This window comes from Oncorhynchus mykiss, chromosome 12 (assembly GCF_057628025.1).
Source record: "Oncorhynchus mykiss isolate SJ-2025 chromosome 12, ASM5762802v1, whole genome shotgun sequence".
NCBI classification, from domain to species: Eukaryota; Metazoa; Chordata; class Actinopteri; order Salmoniformes; family Salmonidae; genus Oncorhynchus; species Oncorhynchus mykiss.
In genome coordinates, this window is record NC_143033.1 from 12,669,930 (window position 1) to 12,684,614 (window position 14,685).

The window sequence follows — 14,685 nt, forward strand, 5'->3', positions numbered from 1 at the left end:
TAACAGGGATGTAAACACATTACTGCACAAAACATGAGAGAAATAAGCTATTTGTGCCTATGGAACATTTCTGGAATCTTGTATGTCAGCTCATGAAACCAACACTTTACATTTTGCATTTATATTTCAGTACACATATTCTGGGATGGATCTGACAGGACATTTTGCTGTTTCAAAACTAATTTGCACAAACATAAAATCAATACAGCTAAATTCATTGTTTTTGGAATTTTCAATTCTCCCTGTCTAGCTTTTACTTAGCTGATTGTTAGTTCTCAAAGATATATATTTGAACAGTTGAAGTCGGAAGTTTACGTACACCTCAGCCAAATCCATTTAATCTCAGTTTTCACAATTCCTGACATTTAATCTTAGTAGAAATTCTCTGTCTTGGGTCAGGTAGGATAACCACTTTATTTTAAGAATGTGAAATGTCAAAATAATAGTAGAGAGAATGATTTATTTCAGCTTTTATTTCTTTCATCACATTCCCAGTGGGTCAGACGTTTACATACATACAATACATTAGTGTTTGGTAGCATTGTCTTTAAATTGTTTAACTTGGGTCAAATGTTTTGGGTGGCCTTTCACAAGCTTCCCACAATATGTTGGGTGAATTTTGGCCCATTCCTCCTGACAGAGCTGGTGTAAAGGAGTCAGGTTTGTAGGCCTCCTTGCTCGCACATGCTTTTTCAGTTCTGCCCACAAATGTTATATAGGATTGAGGTCAGGGGTTTGTGATGGCCACTCCAATACCTTGACCTTGTTGTCCTTAAGCCATTTTGCCACAACTTTGAAAGTATGCTTGGGGTCATTGTCCATTTGGAAGACCCATTTGCGACCAAGATGTCTTGAGATGTTGCTTCAATATATCCACATAATTTCCCTGCCTCATGATGCCATCTATTTTGTGAAATGCACCAGTCCCTCCTGCAGCAAAGCACCCCCACAACATGATGCTGCCACCCACAGTTGGGATGGTGTTGTTCGGCTTGCAAGCCTCCCCCTTTTCCCTCCAAACATAACGATGGTCATTATGGCCAAACAGCTCTATTTCTATTTCATCAGACCAGAGGACATTTCTCAAAAACGTACGATCTTTGTCCCCATGTGCAGTTGCAAACCATAGTCTGGCTTTTGTATGGCGGTTTTGGAGCAGTGGCTTCTTCCTTGCTGAGCAGCCTTTCAGGTTATGTTGATATAGGACTCGTTTTACTGTGGATATAGATACTTTTGTCCCTGTTTCCTCCAGCATCTTCACATGGTTCTTTGCTGTTGTTCTGGGATTGATTTTCACTTTCCGTACCAAAGTACGTTAATCTCCAGGAGATCGAACGCGTCTCCTTCCTGAGCGGTATGACAGCGGCGTGGTCCCATGGTGTTATACTTGCATACTATTGTTTGTACAGATGAACGGGGTACCTTCAGGCATTTGGAAATTGCTCCCAAGGATGAACCAGACTTGTGGAGGTCTACAATTTATTTTCTGAGGTCTTGGCTGATTTCTTTTGATTTTCCCATGATGTCAAGCAAAGAGGCACTGAGTTTGAAGGTAGACCTTGAAAAACATCCACAGGTACACCTCCAATTGACTCATATTATGTCAATTAGCCTATCAGAAGCTTCTAAAGCCATGACATCAATTTCTGGAATCTTACACTAATTTGACTGTGCCTTTAAAAACGGTTTGTATGTAAACTTCTGACCCACTGGAATTGTGATACAGTGAATTATAAGTGAAATAATCTGTCTATAATTATAATTATTTTTATTTTTTTAAATGACTTGCGTCATGCTCAAAGTAGATGTCCTAACCGACTTGCAAAAACTATAGTTTGTTAACAAGAAATTTGTGGAGGGGTTGAAAAATGAGTTTTAATGACTCCAACCTAAGTGTATGTCAACTTCCGACTTCAACTGTATGCGCGCACACACACACACACACACACACACACACACACACACACACACAGCATTCAGAAAGTATTCAGACCCTTTGACTTATTCCATGTTACTTTAAAGCCTTATTATAAAATGAATCAAATAAAAACAAATCCTCAATCTAAAACAATACCCCATAATGACAAAGCGAAAACAGGTTTAGAAATGTTTGCACATTTATAAAAAAATAAAATACAGAAAAACCTTAACTATTCAGCCCCTTTGCAATAAGACTCAACATTGAGCTCAGGTCCTGTTTCCTTTGATCATCCTTGAGATGTTTCTACAACAAGATTCTCTGGTCTGATGAAATCAAGATTGAACTCTATGGCCTGAAAGCCAAGCGTCACGTCTGGAGGAATCCTGGCACCATCCTTACGGTGAAGCATGATGGTGGCAGCATCATGCTGTGGGGATGTTTTTCAACGGCAGGGACTAGGAGACTAGTCAGGATAGGAGGGAAAGATGAACGGAGCAAAGTGCAGAGAGATTCTTGATGAAAACCTGCGTTCAGCACCTCAGACTGGGGTGAAGGTTCACCTTTCAACAGGACAACGACCCTAAGCACACAGCCAAGACAACGCAGGAGTGGCTTCGGGACAAGTCTCCGAATGTCCTTGAGTGGCCCAGCCAGAGCCCGGACTTAAACCCGATTGAACATCTCTGGAGAGAACTGAAAATAGCTGTGCAGTGACGCTCCCCATCCAACCTGACAGAGCTTGAGAGGATCTGCAGAGAAGAATGGGAGAAACTCCCCAAATACAGGTGTGCCAAGCATGTAGCATCATACCCAAGAAGACATGAGGCTGTAATCGCTGCCAAAGTTAAGGGAGTGTTTACTGACGGAAATGTCATATTTCCGGGTTACTATTATTATTATTATTATTGTTGTATTTTTTTCCCAAAAATCTCTAAAAACCTGTTTCTGTTTGTTATTATAGGGTATTGTGTATAGATTGATGAGGGATTAAAAAAAAGCCAGATTTAATCAATTTTAGAATAAGGTAAACATAACATAATGTGGACAAAGACAAGGGGTCTGAATACTTCCGAAGGCACTGTTTATAGGTCCATTATCTTTTTCTGCATACTGTCTTTTAGTCTTAAGTTAACACTGGAAAGTGTTTGTCCATCACAAATTATTGAAATTCTCTCAATGTTTGGACTTCACCCACAAAGATTACAATGACAGCAAAATCCCTGCAATGTCAATATTTGTATTTATTACATTAGCTGCTGCTACTCTTCCTGGGGTCCAGCAAAATTAAGGCAGTTTATACCATTTAAAAACATTACAATATACTCACAGATTTCACAACACACTGTGTGCCCTCAGGCGGAATAGAGTTCCATGTAGTCATGGCTCTATGTAGTACTGTGTGCCTCCCATAGTCTGTTCTGGACTTGAGGACTGTGAAGAGACCTCTTGTGGGGTATGCATGGGTGTCAGAACTGTGTGCCAGTAGTTTAAACAGACAGCTCTGTGTATTCAACATGTCAATACCTCTCATAAATAAAAGTAGTGATGAAGTCAATCCTCCACTTTGAGCCAGGAGAGATTAATATTAGCTCCCAGTGTACAGCCAAGGGCCAAGCGTGCTGCCGTATTATTCTGAGCCAATTTTTGTGGCACCTGACCACAAGACTGAACAGTAGTCAAGGTGCGACAAAACTAGGGCTTGTAGGACCTGACTTGTTGATAGGGATGTGAATCACTGTCTATGCAAGTGTTATGCCTGAACACTGTTGACAGTATTCAATGGAAAAAGCGTTAGTTCCTCAATCAGAGTTAGCAGCTAGAGACGGGTGATGTTCTGAAAACTAAAGGTTAAAGTTGACTCATGTCCAGGTTGTTCTGAAAGCATTAGATTAAATCAAATCCAATTTTATTAGTCACATGCGCCGAATACAACATTTCACCTTACAGTGAAATACTTACTCACAAGCCCATAACCAACGAAGCAGGTAACAAAAATATGAATAAGAAATATAAGTAACAAATAATGAAAGAGCAGCAGTAAAATAACAATAGCGAGACTATATACAGGGGTGTACCGGTACAGAGTCAATGTGGAGGCTATATACAGGGGGGTACTGGTACAGAGTCAATGTGGAGGCTATATACAGGGGGTACCGGTACAGAGTCAATGTGGAGGCAATATACAGGGGGTACTGGTACAGAGTCAATGTGGAGGCTATATACAGGTGGTACCGGTACAGAGTCAATGTGGAGGCAATATACAGGGGGTACTGGTACAGAGTCAATGTGGAGGCTATATACAGGTGGTACCGGTACAGAGTCAATGTGGAGGCTATATACAGGGGGGTACTGGTACAGAGTCAATGTGGAGACTATATACAGAGGATACCGGTACAGAGTCAATGTGGAGGCTATATACAGGGGGTACTGGTACAGAGTCAATGTGGAGACTATATACAGGGGGATACCGGTACAGAGTCAATGTGGAGGCTATATACAGGGGGGTACCGGTACAGAGTCAATGTGGAGACTATATACAGGGGGGTACTGGTAACAGAGTCAATGTGGAGGCTATATACAGGGGGGTACCGGTACAGAGTCAATGTGGAGACTATATACAGAGGGTACCGGTACAGAGTCAATGTGGAGACTATATACAGGGGGGTACTGGTAACAGAGTCAATGTGCGGGGGGCACCGGTTAGTTGAGGTATAGAGTGGAGGTAGAGTTATTAGTGACTATGTATAGATGATAACAACAGAGTATCAGCAGTGTAAATGAGCGGGGGGGTTAAAATACTAGCATGTTTGAGGAACAAGTCATCATACCAACATTCCAGTAAAAATGTGTCCGTCTGTGGTATAGGCGTCTGTGGTATAGGCGGGCGTCTATACCACATAAGGCCAATCAAAACCAGAAAGAGTCCATTCGTCTTTCTGCTACAATTAATGGGTTAAAGGGCAGGGTAGCCTAGTGGTTAGAGAGTTGGACTAGTAACCGGAAGGTTGCAAGTTCAAACCCCCGAGCTGACAAGGTACAAATCTGTCGTTCTGCCCCTGAACAAGGCAGTTAACTGTTCCTAGGCCGTCATTGAAAATAAGAATTGGTTCTTAACTGACTTGCATAGTTAAATAAAAAATGCAGGGGAGGGTACAGTAATCATATCTAAGCTGACAGTGCTACTCTTGGGATGGCAAAAAAAAATATGTCTGGAGCTAAGGGTCTTGTTCTGGAGTCTTTGTTCAGCGACAGGCCTGATTTGAGGGTGGCTAGCTGGGATTCATACAGGCCCTCGACTGGCAGAGCTCAGACAGTACTGCTGGGATGGCCTGACAAGTTCATTTAGCATCAGCAGACATCTGGAATTATGCCTAATCTGTGATAAATAGCCAGTCAGGGAAGCACTTTATGTCTATCCTACACCATCGACATGAGCAAGAGCAAACAGCCTAAGGCGGGGATAGAGATCTGAATAAATACAAAATAAAAACAGTCCAGGGAATGTTCCAGAAACTAAAATGTAGCCTAATTAGGGTGTACTGTTTGCATTCTTTATTGATTTATTGTAGTGGCATCTCATTGGAATTTGCTCGATGACTTCTAGATGCTATGTAGTGAATCAAACAATTATCTGCAGGTAGCAAGATGGATGCTGCTTTGTTGAGTCAACGTCCACCACCTACCTCAGATTGATGCTGCTTAGCTTTGCTGAGTCAGCAACCACCACTTACCTCAGATTGAAACCTGATGATTCATAGGTAAACTGTTGTCAGCCTAAAGCTGAAGGATAGAAAAGTACTGGGAAATAGCATGAGTAACAGCACCAGAGGGACAGTATAATCATGTCAAACGGTAGGCTTGCATCGTCGCTCTGATATAGTTGGTGGATCATATACTCTGCCTCATCTCCTCTCTCTCTTGGATTGCTTTTGTATCACTGTTTATCAAAACATCTTATTATAAAAGTATGCTTATTATACATTATGGATATCATAACTGTTGGTGTAATTACAGGGTCTTATTTGTATAATCTTTGTTCCACCATGTGAAACATTCTAACTGGTCACTGCAACAGTAAAGAAATGTGCAAATTGCTATCTTTACATATCAGATAGATGTCTACCCCCATCGTAACTAGGTATGACATGGGAACAAAGGTGAGTATACATACAGTATATGTTGTACTTAAATAAATACAGTAAGTTATACAAGGGCAATTCCACATTAACAGATCGACACCGAGCGTGCTTCACAGTCTTATGCTCAGAGTGCATTCTCTGACGACTTTCTCTTAATTACGTTCTTGCAGGGACGAGAGTGTGGAGAGCATATAAAACATTCTATTTGATAAACACTCCCCCTACTGTATTACCTCACGCTGAGCAGCACTCCCCCTACTGTATCACCTGACACTGAGCAGCACTCCCATACTGTATCACCTCACACTGAGCAGCACTCCCCCTACTGTATTACCTCACGCTGAGCAGCACTCCCCCTACTGTATCACCTGACACTGAGCAGCACTCCCATACTGTATCACCTCACACTGAGCAGCACTCCCCCTACTGTATCACCTCACGCTGAGCAGCACTCCCCCTACTGTATCACCTGACACTGAGCAGCACTCCCATACTGTATCACCTCACACTGAGCAGCACTCCCCCTACTGTATCACCTGACACTGAGCAGCACTCCCATACTGTATCACCTCACACTGAGCAGCACTCCCCCTACTGTATCACCTCACACTGAGCAGCACTCCCCCTACTGTATCACCTCACGCTGAGCAGCACTCCCCCTACTGTATCACCTCACGCTGAGCAGCACTCCCCCTACTGTATTACCTCACACTGAGCAGCACTCCCCCTACTGTATTACCTCACACTGAGCAGCACTCCCCCTACTGTATTACCTCACACTGAGCAGCACTCCCCCAACTGTATTACCTCACACTGAGCAGCACTCCCCCTACTATATTACCTCACACTGAGCAGCACTCCCCCTACTGTATTACCTCACACTGAGCAGCACTCCCCCAACTGTATTACCTCACACTGAGCAGCACTCCCCCTACTATATTACCTCACACTGAGCAGCACTCCCCCTACTGTATTACCTCACGCTGAGCAGCACTACCCCTACTGTATTACCTCGCACTGAGCAACACTCCCCCTACTGTATCACCTTACACTGAGCAGCACTCCCCCTACTATATTACCTTACACTGAGCAGCACTCCCCCTACTATATTACCTCACGCTGAGCAGCACTCCCCCTACTGTATTACCTCACACTGAGCAGCACTCCCCCTACTGTATTACCTTACGCTGAGCAGCACTCCCCCTACTATATTACCTCACGCTGAGCAGCACTCCCCCTACTATATTACCTCACACTGAGCAGCACTCCCCCTACTGTATTACCTCACACTGAGCAGCACTCCCCCTACTACATTACCTCACGCTGAGCAGCACTCCCCCTACTACATTACCTCACGCTGAGCAGCACTCCCCCTACTATATTACCTCACACTGAGCAGCACTCCCCCTACTATATTACCTCACACTGAGCAGCACTCCCCCTACTATATTACCTCACACTGAGCAGCACTCCCCCTACTATATTACCTCACACTGAGCAGCACTCCCCCTACTATATTACCTCACACTGAGCAGCACTCCCCCTACTATATTACCTCACACTGAGCAGCACTGCCCCTACTGTATTACCTCACACTGAGCAGCACTCCCCCTACTATATTACCTCACACTGAGCAGCACTCCCCCTACTATATTACCTCACACTGAGCAGCACTCCCCCTACTATATTACCTCACACTGCACCTTCCCCTTTTCTGAACCTTCTTCCAGTCAGGACAATGACAACAATAGAGATCAAACAAGATATACGCAAAGCAAATGTTTTACTTCATAATAATCAACTAGCTATATGTGAATCGTAATAATCTAGCTAACCAGATAGTTTAAACAGGCAGAAATGACCTCAAACTAAATGTTTAACAAGGTAGATGTAAATTATTTGTGCGTAGCTAGCTAGCTACCAATTCCTTGTGGACATCTAGCTAGCTACCAATTCCTTGTGGACATCTAGCTAGCTACCAATTCCTTGTGGACATCTAGCTAGCTACCAATTCCTTGTGGACATCTAGCTAGCTACCAATTCCTTGTGGACATCTAGCTAGCTACCAATTCCTTGTGGACATCTAGCTAGCTAACAATTCCTTGTGGACATCACGCTAGCTAACAATAGTAGCTAGCCAGTTCGCCCAATTGAGTTACTATGGGCTTGCGATCGTCACAATACATACACAATACAGTCACTGTAGACAGGTAAACCTGCCAAAATTAACACAGTACGTATTTGTTAACGTATCAAGATAAAATATAGTAGTCAGGCAAAATATGTTATGTGAATGGGCAATATTTCATTCCGAAGTCAGTTTATTTTCTCTCGCTTCAGCTCAAATAATGTCTGCCATTGATTTCCATTGAAGCTTGCAACTATGCATTCTTCAAAACATGTACAAAAGGATTACGCATCAGAGAAGTGTCCCTCCGTGCTCCGTTTCGCATTCTTTGATTTGGACTCATCCTCCGACCCTCCTGTGCTCCAATGTGTGTGCTCGGAGCACAGTAGTATGCATTTTGAGAAACACCAAGACTCTGATTTTTCACTTTAAAATGTATGTCAAACAAATACCAATGATAGCAAAGTTAAACAAACCATACAACTCCATGCACAAGGACTACTTTTGTACAATTTTCACAGAACATTTTACCAGAACACATTTACTTGAAGAACAGTGCAGATGCAAAGTTTGATAACCGAATGGCACAAACAAAGCAAATCGTCACTATCTGAAAAAAAAGAGTCTCAGGGTCACTATTACCATGGGAATCGCCCATAAGAGACATTATCACACATATCACAAACATTGCTGCCAAACCTCTTACAGTACGTGACCCAAGACATTAAAAAAAGGGCCTCCTACATGAAGCATCCTAGATCAGCACTCCTACTCTGAGACGCTTGATACACGACCCCTGGAATCAAATATTGTAGCTCAATTGTCTTTCTCAAAGAAGACCTAGCCCTATAGACACAAAACTTAGATTCTCAAACTTTCCCACAAAACTTCAGCCTGTATTGGTGTTCCGTTGTGTGGCCTGTATTGGTGTTCCGTTGTGTGGCCAGATTAATCATGTGACTGGTCCGGAATGAAATTACCTGAAATAAACTGTAAGTATTAATGAACCGATATAGACGCTTATCTGAAACGCTGATCTAACTCAGACTGTGTGCAATTCATGTATAGGACGAATGTATGAATGATATAGGCTATGCAACCAGAAAATGATCGGCTCATATTTGATCTTAGCATGCTGTAAGCCTACAGTACACATTCAGTCTACCTTGCTACCTGTGTGTGCACTGACACAAAGTCCAAGGGTACACATCCTATACATGAGTTGATGTCATATGGTTTGAAAAAGTAGACCTAAATGGATTTACTGCTGTCAACACATGCCGTATCATGGGTCAAAAAAATATATATCTCAGCACACAGAGAGGTAGGCAACTTGGGAAATTTGGCAGTGCTATTGCAGCCCAGTGTAGTGTAAACCTAACTTCATGTTAGCGTTGCCATAAGAAGCTAGGCTCCCTTGCCTCCAACCCAGCTATTGGCACTCCTATAAAATATATATACAGTGGAGCAAAAAATTATTTAGTCAGCCACCATTTGTGCAAGTTCTCCCACTTAAAAAGATGAGGCCTGTAATTTTTTTGCCCCACTGTATTTCAGAAAGTCTTCAAGGATTTCCATGATATGCAACTTTGACAAATTAAGGCTAGTGATACATCTTTTAATTGCTGCAGCGAAACTAGGCTACACTGACTTCTTCTGTAAAGATGATGACTATATGCTCCTGGGTAGGTTCCGTGTGCTCCTGGGGTGGGTTCTGTGTGCTCCTGGGGTGGGTTCCGTGTGCTCCTGGGGTGGGTTCCGTGTGCTCCTGGGGTGGGTTCCGTGTGCTCCTGGGGTGGGTTCTGTGTGCTCCTGGGGTAGGTTCTGTGTGCTCCTGGGGTAGGTTCTGTGTGCTCCTGGGGTAGGTTCTGTGTGCTCCTGGGGTGGGTTCTGTGTGCTCCTGGGGTGGGTTCTGTGTGCTCCTGGGGTGGGTTCTGTGTGCTCCTGGGGTGGGTTCTGTGTGCTCCTGGGGTAGGTTCTGTGTGCTCCTGGGGTAGGTTCTGTGTGCTCCTGGGGTAGGTTCTGTGTGCTCCTGGGAAGGTTCTGTGTTTTTTTAGCTGTAGTTACTTACGGGGTATGCTGTGTTTATATCTATACACATTTTATATGATCTGTATGTTTTCATTGGAACCCAGGACTCCCTGGAAAACAGTGGCAATTGTTACTGAGTGGACTATGCTGGCTAAATAAATCAAATGAAACTCATTGCACTCGGGTGCTTGCTGCCATTATGCTTACTGCTATTATGCTTGCTGACATTATGTTTCATAACCATAAAGGTGCAAACCACACAGGCTAAACAAGGTCCACATAAACATGTTTCAGGACCTCTGCGTCACACCACAGCTTGTTATTGTGCTTCACTTCTGCACTGTGGTGTCCCTGCAGACGACGAAGGCAGGAGAAAAAACATGAACATAAGTAGGTTGGCATGTAAATATACTGCCTTAACCTTAGTGTGACTATTTACGCAGCACTTTGACACTTCCTCTATTAGAACTCCTGCGTCCCTCTTTAAAAAAGGTCCAGAATGCACAGCTTCCGTCACGTAGACAGTAGCCCAGAAAGAGCTGAACATGTCCTTCCTCTATGTTAAGCAAAATTGAAAAGTGAACTGACGCCACTTCACACGGCTGTTGTTCAGTCTCATACGTCATCAACTGAGCTAGTCTAAAATCTATATTTCTACAGCTGTTTGAACTCCTAAAGGTGGGTGGAGTTAATCAAAGGGTGTCTCCCAAATGGCACTCTATTCCCTATATAGCGCACTATTTTTTGACAAGAGCCTTATTGGGAATAGGGTGACATTGGGGCACAGCCATGCCAATGTCAATTAGGCTAGCTCAGTGTTCCTTCCACAGTCTCCATGCCAATGTCATTTAGGCTAGCTCAGTGTTCCTTCCACAGTCTCCATGCCAATTAGGCTAGCTCAGTGTTCCTTCCAGTCTCCATGCCAGTTAGGCTAGCCCACTGTTCCTTCCACAGTCTCCATGTCAATTAGGCTAGCTCAGTGTTCCTTCCACAGTCTCCATGTCAATTAGGCTAGCTCAGTGTTCCTTCCACAGTCTCCATGTCAATTAGGCTAGCTCAGTGTTCCTTCCGCAGTCTCCATGCCAATGTCAATTAGGCTAGCTCAGTGTTCCTTCCACAGTCTCCATGTCAATTAGGCTAGCTCAGTGGTCCTTCCACAGTCTCCATGTCAATTAGGCTAGCTCAGTGGTCCTTCCACAGTCTCCATGTCAATTAGGCTAGCTCAGTGGTCCTTCCACAGTCTCCATGTCAATTAGGCTAGCTCAGTGGTCCTTCCACAGTCTCCATGCCAATTAGGCTAGCTCAGTGTTCCTTCCACAGTCTCCATGTAAATCAGGCTAGCTCAGTGGTCCTTCCACAGTCTCCATGTCAATTAGGCTAGCTCAGTGTTCCTTCCGCAGTCTCCATGCCAATGTCAATTAGGCTAGCTCAGTGTTCCTTCCACAGTCTCCATGTCAATTAGGCTAGCTCAGTGGTCCTTCCAAAGTCTCCATGTCAATTAGGCTAGCTCAGTGGTCCTTCCACAGTCTCCATGTCAATTAGGCTAGCTCAGTGGTCCTTCCACAGTCTCCATGTCAATTAGGCTAGCTCAGTGGTCCTTCCACAGTCTCCATGCCAATTAGGCTAGCTCAGTGTTCCTTCCACAGTCTCCATGTAAATCAGGCTAGCTCAGTGGTCCTTCCACAGTCTCCATGTCAATTAGGCTAGCTCAGTGTTCCTTCCGCAGTCTCCATGCCAATGTCAATTAGGCTAGCTCAGTGTTCCTTCCACAGTCTCCATGTCAATTAGGCTAGCTCAGTGGTCCTTCCAAAGTCTCCATGTCAATTAGGCTAGCTCAGTGGTCCTTCCACAGTCTCCATGTCAATTAGGCTAGCTCAGTGGTCCTTCCACAGTCTCCATGTCAATTAGGCTAGCTCAGTGGTCCTTCCACAGTCTCCATGTAAATCAGGCTAGCTCAGTGGTCCTTCCACAGTCTCCATGTAAATCAGGCTAGCTCAGTGGTCCTTCCACAGTCTCCATGTCAATTAGGCTAGCTCAGTGGTCCTTCCACAGTCTCCATGTCAATTAGGCTAGCTCAGTGTTCCTTCCACAGTCTCCATGTCAATTAGGCTAGCTCAGTGTTCCTTCCACAGTCTCCATGTAAATCAGGCTAGCTCAGTGGTCCTTCCACAGTCTCCATGTCAATTAGGCTAGCTCAGTGGTCCTTCCACAGTCTCCATGTCAATTAGGCTAGCTCAGTGTTCCTTCCACAGTCTATGTTTTGGTGAAACAATAAAAACATGCTGCATGGGGTTCTCCCTGAAAAATCGTCTAAACCACCACCCCCCTCACTTGTTTAGATCACACACACACACACAACCTAGTTTGTCAATGGTGTTTTGCTGTTATCGGCCCACAGGCAGAGAGAGTTAGCCTACTTGTTCCAGGCTTATCAGGGCTTTGGGGGAAACTGGGGTCAACCACTATCACTGCAGCCAGACTATGTCCTGTAGGCTGCCCTGCCTTGATGTCACATGGCTTGCTATATCTACTCTAATGGGTCTACAACTCTTACAACTGTTCCCGTCCTCGGCCCTGTCACCGACCTAATGTCAAAAGGAGCCTCATGCACTGCATCCGAGACATATTCACACAAGAGTTCTACCACTGGACACGGAATTCATGAGCAGGATGTTGTAAAGATGACAGGCAGCGCACGACAACGAGGAAGCAGCTCAAACACCCTTCTTCACAGGCTGCAGTAGGGGTGAGGTGGTAGCAACTAGCAAGGCCCCCTACCAACTCCACAATCAGGTCAATCACAAGGCATTATGGCAGAGAAACATTGACAGAATGTTCCATGGTTAGGTTGAGGGGTGGCTGGGTATAGCTACCATACCAGCCAGGAGTATTCAGATCTTACCCTACGACGTCCAGACTACTGCTGGTTCTCTTCTACCTGATAATGAATTGAACCCAGCAGTCCATGAGAAGAGGGGGAGACTGAAAAAGAACAGTGGAAATGGCTTGGAGGTCAAGATTTGAATTTGTGGGCACTATACTATACACAGGAAGCTATAGGGGGAAGGTGAGGGGAAGCCCCATAATGCTGCATAATGGCAGAGGAACATTGACAGCATGCTAGTTTTCAGGCAAGGGACGTGGGATAAGGGGCTTTGAGACTTGTACTGATTAGGCTACTTCTGCCATGCAAGAGAGGCAGCAGCTCAGAGTTGACCTGTGGTTGTCAGGTCTGCTACCTGGAATAATCCTCTCACAGCTAAGCCAGTTTGATTTGTCCAACAAATACTGTGGGTCCTCTATACTGGCTGACGCAAGCCAACAAAGCCAATCAGACGTCCTGTGAGAGAAACGAAGGGCTGGCACTCAACTAGTTGTATTGTGTGCTGTATAGGGGAGAAGTGACCAATGAGTGAACACTTGATCATCATACTTACATAGAAACTGAAAGCTGCAAATATACTGAACAAAAATATAAAGGCAACAGATAAAGTGTTGGTCCCGTGTTTCATGAGCTGAAATAAAAGATGACCGAATTTTCCCCATTCACACAAAGAGCTTATTTCTCTCAAATGTTGTAAACATTTTTTTTTTTTTTACATCCATGCTAGTGAGCATTTCTCCTTTGCCAAGATAATCCATCCACCTGACTGGTGTGGCATATAATGAAGCTGATAAAAAAAGCACGATCATTACACAGGTGCATCTGGAGGCGAAAGAAACACCTGTTTAGGCGAGGTGCTGGCTAGCGGAGTAAAACACCTGTTTAGGCGAGGTGCTGGCTAGTGGAGTAGAACACCTGTTTAGGCGAGGTGCTGGCTAGCGGAGTAAAACACCTGTTTAGGCGAGGTGCTGGCTAGCGGAGTAAAACACCTGTTTAGGAGAGGTGCTGGCTAGCGGAGTAGAACACCTGTTTAGGTGAGGTGCTGGCTAGCGGAGTAAAACACCTGTTTAGGCGAGGTGCTGGCTAGCGGAGTAAAACACCTGTTTAGGAGAGGTGCTGGCTAGCGGAGTAAAACACCTGTTTAGGCGAGGTGCTGGCTAGCGGAGTAAAACACCTGTTTAGGAGAGGTGCTGGCTAGCGGAGTAAAACACGTGTTTAGGAGAGGTGCTGGCTAGCGGAGTAAAACACCTGTTTAGGAGAGGTGCTGGCTAGCGGAGTAAAACACCTGTTTAGGCGAGGTGCTGGCTAGCGGAGTAAAACACCTGTTTAGGCGAGGTGCTGGCTAGCGGAGTAGAACACCTGTTTAGGTGAGGTGCTGGCTAGCGGAGTAAAACACCTGTTTAGGTGAGGTGCTGGCTAACGGAGTAAAACACCTGTTTAGGTGAGGTGCTGGCTAGCGGAGTAAAACACCTGTTTAGGTGAGGTGCTGGCTAGCGGAGTAAAACACCTGTTTAGGTGAGGTGCTGGCTAGCGGAGTAAAACACCTGTTTAGGTGAGGTGCTGGCTAGCGGAGTAAAACACC

General features: G+C 44.6%; 1 protein-coding gene across 2 annotated transcripts in view; it reads right to left on the reverse strand.

Annotated features, from left to right (window-relative positions):
• The window catches only part of LOC110536972 (tyrosine-protein kinase JAK2), a 73,402-nt gene that overhangs the window by 49,580 nt on the left and 9,137 nt on the right, over nt 1-14,685 (reverse strand). The gene's annotated exons all lie outside the window — the stretch shown is intronic.